Raw genomic sequence first — 12,158 nt, forward strand, 5'->3', positions numbered from 1 at the left:
AGGGAGTAAATAAAAAGGAAAAAAACCTGGCAAAATTATGGGTTTTAAAGTAGCATATACATAAGGGATAGAGTAGAATGGAAGGTTAGTGGCTAAGAACAGGTGGTTTCACTTTCAGAATGGTGTTGCTCTGTGGCAGTCTGCCTACACCAACTCAAGATATTGTAAGTTTCCAGTATCCCCACTAAATGCCATAGCTCTGTCATCTCTTTCTTCTAATGTGTTTAGGGTTGCCAGATAAAATGCAGGACACTCAGTTAAATCTGAATTTCAGGTGAACAAGTTTTTTATTTAAGCATGGGAGATAGCATAAACAATTACCCACTGTTTACTGAATCTTAAATTTAATGTGATGTCCTATATTTTTATTTGCTAAATCTGGCAATCCTAGAAGCGTTGCCTGTTATTACATAGATGAAATTATTTAGTCAATAAAAACAAAGGAAGTTGATTCGATACCACTGCAAAGCAATGGCTCGACATGGAGAAACACAGTACAAAGTAATGTTTGTGGGGGGAGGGTCCTATAAGTTTGGGAAATACTGCATACTGTAGTTCATTCTGGAAGACTCAAAATTCACATCAGTACATTAGTGTCTCTAAGTACTTCTAAACTGGGGAAACTTTTAAAAATTGTCTCTTGCCCAGCATTGCATAATCTTATTTTACCAGAGAACTGGGTTTGTTGCCTTCACTGGGGGGCTGGGGGGTGGGAGATAATTCCCCTGTGTGTGCACGCACGCACATGCTTGCAAACATGCCTCTGGGAAATTTTGGGAAATAGAAATGAATATGAATTCTAAGATTATGATTTCTGCAGTTTATTCCAACACAACACTGAAAAATGTCTGCTGCCTTTACTTTCCATTTTACAGGTGTCTCCTGACATCTCAGCATTAGGTGTTGCTGAAAAGGGAGGGAATTGCCTGATCTGCATTTGGAGTCATTCTCAGGTTCATCTAAAATAAGACCTTACTTGAGAATAGCTTTCTGGTAAATATTGAAGCTGTCCTGAAGATTATGTACAATATTTGCAGGAACAATATCTACTCAGAGAACATGCTGAACATTGACAGTGCTTCAAAATAACAAAAAAGTGTCCACTTTGAGAAGACTCAGCTCAGCCTTGTAATTTTACCCGAACCTTACACGTCTCTGTGTGATCATCCACACCTGTATATATGGTGTGTGATTCCAAGTTGTTGAGAATACTTCTGTTGAAAAAGCTCTCTCGCCTTCTTTCCTGGAGTCTGAAATTCAACAATTCCGAGTGCCTTCCATTGCTTTTCGTTTTCGTTACTATAGTAGTTATGGAATTGGACTCACGCCTCCCTTCAAAGTTTGGTTTTGCCACTAATTTGCTCTGTGACCTTGAGCAACATGTGAAGCTTCTCTAACCTCTTAGCTCGTCTGTGAACTGTGTATAACGGTGCTTCCCTCAGAGGCTCCTGTGGGGATGAAAGGAACTAATACACATAGAGCACCCAGCCTTAATTAAAGGACAATAGCGTTAGTGTTGTGTTGCAAATAGTTGTTTTATCCTGTTTGTGTTTTGGAGCTGTCAAAATTCAAACACCCTTGTGGAAGTAACACATTGGAAACTGAGGCATTTCTTTCCAAGCCTGGTCCTAAGAATTAAATGAGATGATACAACCCGAGACTATACTGTGCTATGCACATCAAAGGTGGTGCTATTCCCGGGCATGCGTGTGTCCTGTACTCTCGCCAGTACAGGTTTCGGTTGACATGGAGGGTTTAGAGGAGGGAGGATCGAGGAGAATGCCACCACAGATAAGGAAAAGAATGTCAGGACAACTGAGGACATTTCCTATATGATCATTTTGCCAAGGGACAATCTGGCCTCCATAGAAGCTTTCATTTCAGAAAATCTTATGAAGAGGAGGCATCAAGCGTTTTAGTCAGGGTTGTTCAGAGAAACAGAGCAGATATATCCATATCTATATCTATCTGTATCTATATCTATATTAAGAGATTTACTCTAGGGAATTGTCTCACATGCCTGAGGAGGCTAAGAAGTCCCAAGATCTGCCATCAGCATGCTGGAGTCCCAGGAGAGATGGTGGTGCAGGGGCCAATCCCAGGAAGAAGGACTGAGAACCAGGAGGGCCGATGGGGTAAGCTATTTTTAACAATTGGCATCATGTTCTTAAAAAATTTTTCTAAAGAGCTAACACAAACCTTTTGGGGAGTTTTTCATTTCTTTTATATTTTCTTCTAAAATGGGTTTGTGCTCCCCTCTCTCTCTCCAGGCCAGTTGAGAGGAGGGTCTTCTCTGTCTTAGAAGAAACTTGGGACCCAGCAGGAGGTGGCCCTTGGGGCATCTCTCCCTGAAGAGTACTCACACCTACCTGCTTGTTGCTTTCCTTTCACTGCTTTTCCTCTGGTTGCCTTTTCTTACTCCTTTCCAAATATAGGGGTGTTGTTAAGAATTCTCAAGAAGTTACTGACTCAAATATGTTCTTGGAGAGATGGGAGTGGACAAATAATTAGATGGCAGTCCTGTTCTTTTCCAAATGAACTAGTTTTTTCTCCCTGGTCTAGCACTTTTTGAATGTTTGTAGTATAGCTCTTGGTAAATTTGGGAGGTGGTCAGTGTTCACATTTTTTGGCATGCATCATTAGAATTCGCATTGGGTAATTTGATGATATGAATTCATTCTACTGTCTTTCCCTGGAAGGAAGGAATGGATATTTCAGAGATGTAAGGAATAATTTATGGATCCAATGCAATTTTGATTAAACTCAACATGACCCAAACTGCATCCATTATCTCCCCCATCTTTAATCTACTCTTCTTTTTCTCTTCCTGATCTCAGTTGGGGGAGCAACTCTATCCTATTCATCTAAGACAGAATCCTGAGAATCATATGATATTCATAAAGGCACTGGTGTATGGCCAGATTTTTGCACAAAATGATATATTTAGAAAATGGCTTATTTGTGGAAACAAAAATTTGTTAAAAGGTAGGATTTTTCCTTTATTTCTGAAATATAGTATTGAAAAGCACAGTGAAATAGCCTTATACTTACAGTAGTAACTGGGTATATTGTTAAATAATCCATGTAAATATGTATACATTTGCCAAAAAAATTAAGTTTATACTTATGGTACAATTTGGGTGTATTGTTAAATAATAAATGTATATATTGACCAAAAATTGTATTTCAGAAATTTATGTACAATAATCTCCAAACAGTAGCAGTTTTTAATTACTTGAGCACTTTACTCTCAACCTGTGGAGAATAAAGTTCACTATTTTATGGGCTTGCCTTTCACCTGATGTTTGGGTTGTGGAATAGATCAAAATACAGCCTTGAGAGATACACAGAATTGACCAATCAGCAGCCACTTAGATGATCTTAGAATCTTAGTGAATATTCCTCTAACAGGAAGAATCTGTAAAGAACCTAGAATAAAATTTAACACTAAATACTTGAGTTGAATTATCTTGGTAAAGCAACCAGAATGGAGTGTTGTAATCTCCAATCAGAGTAAGAGATTAGGTAATCTGTCACTCAGATAAAGGATGCAGATTGTGAGACCATAGAATGTGGAGAACATGCGCTCCATCTCCAACTACAAGAGAGATTAAGAAGAACTCTTGGAGAATAACAGCTCTGTCATCTGTGCTCCAGGTGTCATGTTAAACACCTGTTTGCTGAGAAGATGCCCTGATGTGCTTGGGAAGAGAAGTAAATGGCCTGAGTTAGCATAGTCCCACCTACAGTGGGTGTCCCTTAGCTGGGAAAGCTGCACACCAAGTATATAGATACACTGTAAGAACCCGAGTAGTCAGACCCATTTTATGCTAATTTTGGGAGTTAATCAGGGCACCCTTTAAGAGAACAGTGCCCAATAACAAGCTGAACATGTTAGCTCTGTAATTCCAATGTCAAATGTAGAACTGAGCAATGGGTTTAAGACGAGAGATGTCAAACCATTTTGTAAGTTCATAAAAAATATTGGAATGATTGCAAACCTGAGATTTCATAGGTTTGTAATTTTAATTTATTTGATTTACAAAAATTGTTTAACTTCTTAGAGACTTTTCTTGTTAGAATATCAAAGTCATTTGAATGATTCAAACATTAATTTTATAAATGTTGAAAATACTGCTTTGATTTGTTTTTTTGACCAGAAAAAGCTGACCATTAAGATAATCATCATATTCACATCGGCAGTCCCCCATTCACACCCTACTTTTTTCTCCAAGGTTATCAAAGGTCACTATCTAGCCATACCAAAGCCAGGACAGGAAGACCCATTCCTGTTTGATTCTTTCTTCCCCCTCAACGACCCCCACCCCACCATACACCCCTCAATTATCCTTCATTGTCCCACAGCAATTTCTCAGGATCTGTTTTCCCTTGTCTCCATCCCCTTTCCTGTTCTCTGGGATATAGTTACAGCCTGGTAATTCTGCTGGGGCCCCGGCCTTGTTCTCTTCCAACCCACTGTACAAGCAGAGACCAGCAACAGTTTCCACAATACAGCTTAGGTCAGGTTATAGCATCTCCAGTCAAAGAGCCCTCCGTGGCTCCTCCTGATCATCCTGAAGAACTTCACCCTTCAAATGCCAACCTGGTCCTTCTTCAGGGGCAGCTTGGGTTTGCAACATCTGTCTGTCTTTCCGCTTCCCTGTGAACTGTATGCCTTTTGAGGGGAGATGTCTTGTTCACTGTTATATCGTCAGCTTTTTGCACAGTGCCTGGAACGTGAAATATGCTCAGTAAATATTGAACAAATTCATGAAATGCTAATTATCTGATTGATAGACTTCCAACTTTGAGGTTTCTGTTGGTTGTTTATTAATATAGGCCAGAGGTCCTCAACTGGTTGCAATTTTGCCCTCCAAGAGACATTCGGCAATGTCAGCAGACATTTTTGATAATCACAACTGGAGGGGGGGTAGTGATTGTGGCATTGAGTGGACAGAGGCCAGGAATGCTGCTAGACATCCTACAACATGCAGGGCAGTTCCTCGCAATGAAGAATTATTTGGTACGTGATATCAATACTGCTGATGCTGAGAAACCCCAATATACACTAATGGTAAAATGAAACCTTATATAGTATTTAGTGGGTTATGTTCAATTGTTATCCAACAACAAAATAGTTCCTTTTATTCCTAGTTAACCATGACTTCTCCAAACTTTATAGATGATGTTTAGTAGAACTTTCAATGTGTAATCTGTTTTTTATGCCAAGTGGTCAGTGCCGAGAATTAATATAAGTATTATATCAATGTTCCAACTAGCCCCTCCTTTAAAAACTGAAATGCACCGCAACGTGTGTTCTCTGTTAATTCTTTAGATTTGCAAGCAAAATAGATTCTGCTTCTTTTTGGGGGTGAAGTACATTAAGATTAAACCTATACAGAAATAGTTATCATCCTACAGTTTCCCTCTTTGGGGAACTTTCTGGATGTATTTGAGGGTTGTGAATTAGTTTACAAAAGCTGGGGGGCTCAGCAGTGTGCAATAGTACCCCAAAGCAAGTAAAAACACGGTTACCATACCCTTAAACTTCAGTGCTTAGTCTAGGACACTAAACCAACACATTAACTCAGATTAATTGATTTGCTTGCAGCAGTGGAGTTCCACAGCATTGGCCTGTTTATCAGATGTAAGTGGTTCAGAATAAATGGGCATGGAGCCACGCATACCAGCAGCTGGATGGAGAATCAGTTGGTGTCAACAATGGGTAGATGTCTTATCACCAATTGATCCAAGTTGTGTATCTGTGTGAGTGAGGGACACCTAACAATTAAATAGTTCTGCTGGAAACAGAGGAAGTCTTACAAAGGTCACCCATTCAAATACATGGGCCTAAATGATTTGGGATTTATTTTCTATAGGAGCCAAAGAAAATGCAACTGCATTATGGCTTGTAGATTGCCAGGCAGGGACTCAGCTGGTGCTGAGAGCAGTAATTGGGTGATTGTTGAGAGTTTTCAAGTACTGCTTGTGAGTAGAGGACTTAATCCATCATTTATTTATTTAGACCTCCGTTACATTGGTGTAAATTCACCCTCCCGGACTTCCGATGACTTCTTCTCTTTGATTACTAAACCTCCACTGAGTTGGTGCAGGAATTTCAGCCATGCCAATCTTATGGCTAATATAGGTGCTCAGAACGTGGGTAATTAAGAAATGGAAACACTCCATGCTGTTGAGTCATGACTGATGAGACGATCACTCGTTAACTCAGTGAAACTTTATGTGCAGCGATGTGGAATTCTGTAGATATAGGCATGTATAGGTATGCAGATAAATACTTACAGAAAGTTGGCTTTACTTTTCTTTTCTGTTGCTGTTTTTTTGAACTGCCCTGAAGTTGATTAATGCTTTCCCAGTGTACCATATATAGAGAAGAAGCAGCATTAACCTGACCCACTAACAAAATAAAACAGTGCACTGCCCATGTCGTGGCTACTTACTGCAGTCATCGTTCTTCTGGGTGTATCATACTTTAAAAATAAAAGTGTGGATTCAGTTCTACCATTCCTATATTCATTACTTTGAGCAAAAAAGATAGATGATCTCCAATGAATGATGTAGATCAATGTGGGGTGACTGTGGGTGGTGTGGTAATTAAAACTCATAAACGCTGCACCGTTTGGGAAGTCATTAGACAAAACAGTATGTGGATGAGATTTTGTCCTGCCTAATTGCCACAGCTGCGTTTATTTAAATGGGGAAACTCGCTTCCAACTTGATGGAAAAGGCCAGTCTCATGGTCTAGAAGTGTCAGGGTCTGGTGTATGCTCACCTTTTAGAAGTGAGACAAATCCCACTACTTCTCACATGAAGCACGAACAATGTAGGCAGACCTGAAAACATGGCAGCAGGTTATCTGAAAAGAACGGGGTCCAAACCAGTTTTTCAATATCACCATACATTTGAATTTCTTGTGAGTGTGAAAGAAAGTTTCTGTTTTTTGGGAGAAAAGCAACTGCTGGCTAAGGATTAAATAATGAATCCACATGGAAGTCTCCATCCAGTGACCACCATCTTGAATGACCAAACGGGTGTGCATCATTTGGATTCATGGCTTAGATCTCAAACTAGCTACAGTTAGGAGTCGGGAGACTGCTATGAATAGAGGAAAGAGAAAGGAGGGCCATCACGTAAGTAGCAGTTGGGGGGGGGGTGTCAGAGAGTTAAAACTCAGCAAACATTTATGCATTAGGCATTTAAATTAGTATTTGGAACACCAAAGCTTTTGGAGCTTCCCTTTCTTAGTTAATAGAAATTTACCTTCACTATGTAATTTCAGATGCCAGAACAGCTCTTGAAAAAGAACAGAAGCAATTTTTACACCTCATAGCAGTTTTGAGAAATACAATTGAGCCAAATATGTTAGTGGTATTGAAGGGCATAAACATTTGGTATGCGGACGGGCCCTAGTAGGTTCATTTCCAGATGACTGGTAATGTGTTCTGTACACTTGGGTATCTAGCATTTTGGTGGAGCCAATTTCCTGGTCTCTGCGTCATTCTGTTTCCCTTGGTTGGGCCAGTTAATCCTGTCTATTAAATTTAATCCCCTTCTGTCTGTAGGACCATTGTGGTACCTAGCATAAAGTCCCCATCTACTAGTGTAACCCTGGTTTTGTGCGAACAATATAATAACCAGATTCCGTTTTGCCCCTCTCTTGTGACATGCCACCTGCCTTTTCTGGTTCTGGTGACCAGATCTGTGATCTGTGACCACGATAACCTGCCTGGAACCCTAAACTCCCAGAATGTGGACATCTCCCAGACCTTGACTTGAAGAGGAGCAAACTGGTAAGCATCTTCTAATGTCTGTATTCATGGTAAGGGCTTGGGAATGGTTGGAAAAAGAAGGACCAGTGGGCCCCTCAGAAAGGTGCTTTTGTATAGCTCGCACACTGTTGGTTTTGAATTTGTTTCCTTGGAGTAATCGTGGAGGCAACCCTTGGTAGTGGTGCTGATGCTGGTGGGGATCCCAGCCTAATGCTTTGAGGCATTGCCGTCTGCTTACAGAACTGTGTGATGCCTCTTTCCTGCCCCCTGTCCTAGTACGTCCCCTCCTTCTCTGGTTTCCACTGGTATATTGATCCATGAGACTCTGGGTGCATCTCCATCAGGTAACATTACTTGATGCAGTAATATGAGTCCCTATGGTGCCCCAGATGCTTAGCACAGCTTATTTCCTTAGCCTCTACAGCAACTTTACCAGATTTAAATTATTATTCCCATTTTACATGAAAAGAAACTCAGAGTCAGAAGTATAAAAACCTGGCGTAGGTTGCATAGCTGTTAGGTGGCAGAGTCTGAATGTGTCTTCATGATTGACCCATTCCAAGCCTATGCTTTTAACCCTGATGCTATTCCACCATCCTTCTGGATACTTCCGTTGACTTTTCTTGTGCACTTTGGCTGGCTCTGTCTTATCCGTGGATCTGTCTTCTCTTTGTTGGATTGGGCTTGTAAGTGTCCAGGGATTTGAGCAGCTCACCTTCTCCAATGGGCAGGTTTCAGATTCCAGTCGTCTACCAACCTCATATCACCTATCCCACCACTGATGATCACACCACACCTGGCTGAGTGCTCAGGTATAATACAGTCATCTCTTTCAATACCAGAGAGGAGTGGGATTCCAAAGTACTTTCTGATCTACACTTTCATTTCAATAGGTCTTTTGTGGCCGCTTCAAGATAAGTACACGTCTTTGTCACTTTCCACTTCTACAATATTCCTATCACATATGTGGCAGCACCTCTTAAGCCATTTTTCTTGTTTCCTATAAACAACTCCTTAAGATTCAGACACACTAGGCCAACTTTCCCAGTTTCATGAGAGTTTCATCCAAGATAATCATATTCTTACTCTTAATACCACATGGCTATGCAAGTTAACTGAAGTTAAAATTTCAGAGGACAATAAAAGATGCAACAAATATTAAGCAACATTGTATGTTGTCATGAGAGTGTGTTTATTGCTTATTTATATGTTAGGAAAATTCCAAGAGTCCATTTGTAAGTCATTGTTTGGAACTTAGTACATGTATAAATTATGTTATAAAGCCTAGAAAAATTCCCAGGCTAGCACATAAAAAACTACTAAATCCATACATGGCTGTGCTAATGGTATAGGAAGAGTTAATTTCATCCAGTTCAATTAGGTAAACCATGGGTTCTAAATATGAACATTATTTTTGAGAAAATGAGTCCTAAGAGAAAATTATTATTATATTTTAAACCACTTTGGATATGATACTCTCCTTGAAAATATATTAAATTCTTCCTTCTCATCTTAATCAGGGTGTTTTGAATGTGTTATACTCAGGCCTTCACATTGGACATGCCAAAGGTACTTGCCTTGTTGAAAAAAAGTGTTAGTTAATTTAATCTCTTTGAGCGTTTTGAATTTGTTCTCGTATTGAAGCAAAAGTATGCTAATCTGCCAGTGAAAAATTGGTCAAATACAGTATTCTAATCACTTACAAGGAATAGAACCATCTTCTTTTTTCAAATGAGTAATTTGAGTTATTTTTGATGAATAAGGGCTGTTCCAACTTAATGCTATAGTCTGTCCACATCCTCTATTGTGACTCAGTTGAATTATGCTTATTAACATGGTAATATATCAAAATACTAATTTGGATAAGTTTTGAGAATGATTTTGCTATACTCTGCTCTCAAGAGATATTAAAATGCTAAATAGGGAGTTTTTACTGCATTTGCTAAATTAATGACCCCCTCAAAAGGCTTATGTTACTTTTAAGAACATTTATATTGCATTGCCATTAGTCATGTCAAATTTGTATTCCAACATGGTCAGGCCAGGTGACTCTTCAAATGATTTGCATTTCATTTCATCTCCCATCTTTGCATCACGCAGTGCCTTGAGGTAGATCTTTTCTACAAAAATCAGCTTGCGGTTACCATGAGCACAGCTATGGGGTTGGTACTGTGATCAATAGCCAAGAAGCTGTATTCATTATTTTTGCAGCTGTTAGTTTTATTTATTTTTTTTAACATCAGCATCTTTTTTTGCCTGTGCTTAACTAGTAACTACATACATGATTCAGTAAGATAAAAAATGCTTCAGAAGAGTTCTTGGGCAGGGGGTTTGCTGTGGTCAAACTCAGTAATGTAAGTATATAAAGAACACTACTTTGTCAAATGTCTGAATGTCCTCAGTGGAAGAATAACACACACACACACACGCACGCACACACACAGGTTGGCTGCAGCTGCAGTTAAAGGAATATAGCTCTAGTTTTTGAGTGCAGTGAATATATAATGTTAGGTCTATGGATATATACAACAAAATCTTCCAAGTAAACAGGTCAGGGTTCACAGTTGTCTGAACATGCAAATTAAATGTTTTAATTTTTCTCTTGAAATACCAGGTATATATAATTGTAGAGTCTTAGTTTAAGATTTATTTTATTAAACTGTTATTTTGAATTTTTTATTATGAGAAATATTATCTTTAATGTGATTTTTGGATCAAGAAGTTTACCTAATCAAAATAAAGATAGATAACAAACAGAGGCAACAGTGACCCTTCTGTGAAATGTTGATCAAGTCAGATCAGCACCTCTTGATGAGTGAATTTCCCCACCTTAAAAAATGGACTTAACATGACATATCTTTCACTGCTGGCATGGTAGAAGGATGAAATGACACAGCATATGCAAATGTATTTTGAAAATAAAAGCTGAGAAAATAAGTTAAAAATATTTTATAGTTATATCTATTTTTTGTGGGGCTGCTCCAAACTAAAGATCATAATTTTAACTGCACACATGGAAAAATCATAATAAATGACATCAAAAATTACTCATCGAGCCCTGCTTTACCTAAGACTGGGAGGGACTGTATGGACTAGAGGTAAATAGAATAAAATAAAACATAAAGAGCTGACAAGTCAATACTTAAATAAGAGTTTAAAACATTGAGAGAAGTGACACATTGGTAACATGGCTGGGGTTAATGAGGGACTGAGGGCAGTCAATAATTGCTCTAGGAATTCAGAGGGGAAGTCGGCGAGGTTGGGATACTTAGCGAAGGCTCTAGTTGTAAGATGGAATTCAACTTCAGTCCTGAGGGATGAATACTGTGTGAATTCAGAGGGTGGAGAGACGTCTTCAGAAGGGGAAGTAATGAGCAAAACCCAGTTGATATATGCAAGACCTGCTGAGGTTTACCCCTCCCATACAGATCGGTAGGCGCGTCTTCACGGACTGGACCTTAGAAGGGAACATTTGGTCACGGAGAAGTTACTTGGTGCCAATGGCTGGGGCCCATGCTTTACAAGCTTAATGTAATTAATTCCCATGGAAACCCTCTGATGCTCCATTTATCATCTGCTCTTTACAAATTTGGACATTGAGGAAAAAGGTAAAAATGTTTAACAGCGAGTGGAAGGCAGTCTCATCTGTCTTCAAATCTATAGTGTTTCTACAACATTGCTCTAGCCATTAGCTACATGGCATCCTCGGGGTCACACAGCTGGTTAAATGTCAGCGTAGACCTAGAACTTGGCCTTTTGCCTCCCACGCTGTTCACCTCTATGTTACATCCCTTGAGAGTCGCTATGTAGGACTTCACTGTTGGCTGAAGACTTTCAGGATCTTGTCTTATTGTACAAAATAAAACTTCTTCCAGGGAGTTGGATCAGATAAATACACACGAGAGAGATGGAGAGGAAGAATCTAACCACATCAGAGTTGCTAACTGCTGAGCTACTGGTAGTGTTTGGTATTTTAATCGAGATCTTCTGACCCTGAATCCCTTGCTATGGTATTGCTTTATTTCGAAATCAATGATCTTATGTTGCCTTATTTGGAATCTTAATTTATGTACACTCTCTTTGATAAAATCAAGAAAGTATCAGATACAGTGGAGAAACCAGGAGAGACATACAGACAGACCAAAGTTACCTTGAACATAGCAGTTGAAATAGTCTAGATTGTTGATCTACAAATAAAAGCATAGAACAGGGTCAGAAGTAGGAGGGGAATGTGACTGTACCCTACACAATAAGAGAATGACTGATACCAAACTCACAGCAGTTCTCTGCCTGTGACAAGCATAATTTGTACTTATATTGCACCAGAACATAGTTATTCCAGTTCCCAAAAAGTTTGATTTGTCACAC

The 12,158-nt window shown here is 39.3% G+C and overlaps 1 long non-coding RNA gene across 2 annotated transcripts in view; it reads left to right on the top strand.

The window, feature by feature from the left end:
• Positions 1-786: 786 nt before the first annotated feature.
• Positions 787-12,158, top strand: part of LOC147911628 (uncharacterized) — a 44,136-nt gene continuing 32,764 nt past the window's right edge. For both annotated transcript variants that reach the window (XR_015550812.1, XR_015550813.1), the window contains exons 1-2: positions 787-2,135; positions 7,719-7,811. This is a non-coding gene — a long non-coding RNA (uncharacterized LOC147911628). The remainder of the gene's footprint in view (positions 2,136-7,718; positions 7,812-12,158) is intronic.

This window comes from Ceratotherium simum, chromosome Y, assembly GCF_057802395.1.
Source record: "Ceratotherium simum simum isolate JZ-2026a chromosome Y, ASM5780239v1, whole genome shotgun sequence".
NCBI lineage: Eukaryota > Metazoa > Chordata > Mammalia > Perissodactyla > Rhinocerotidae > Ceratotherium > Ceratotherium simum.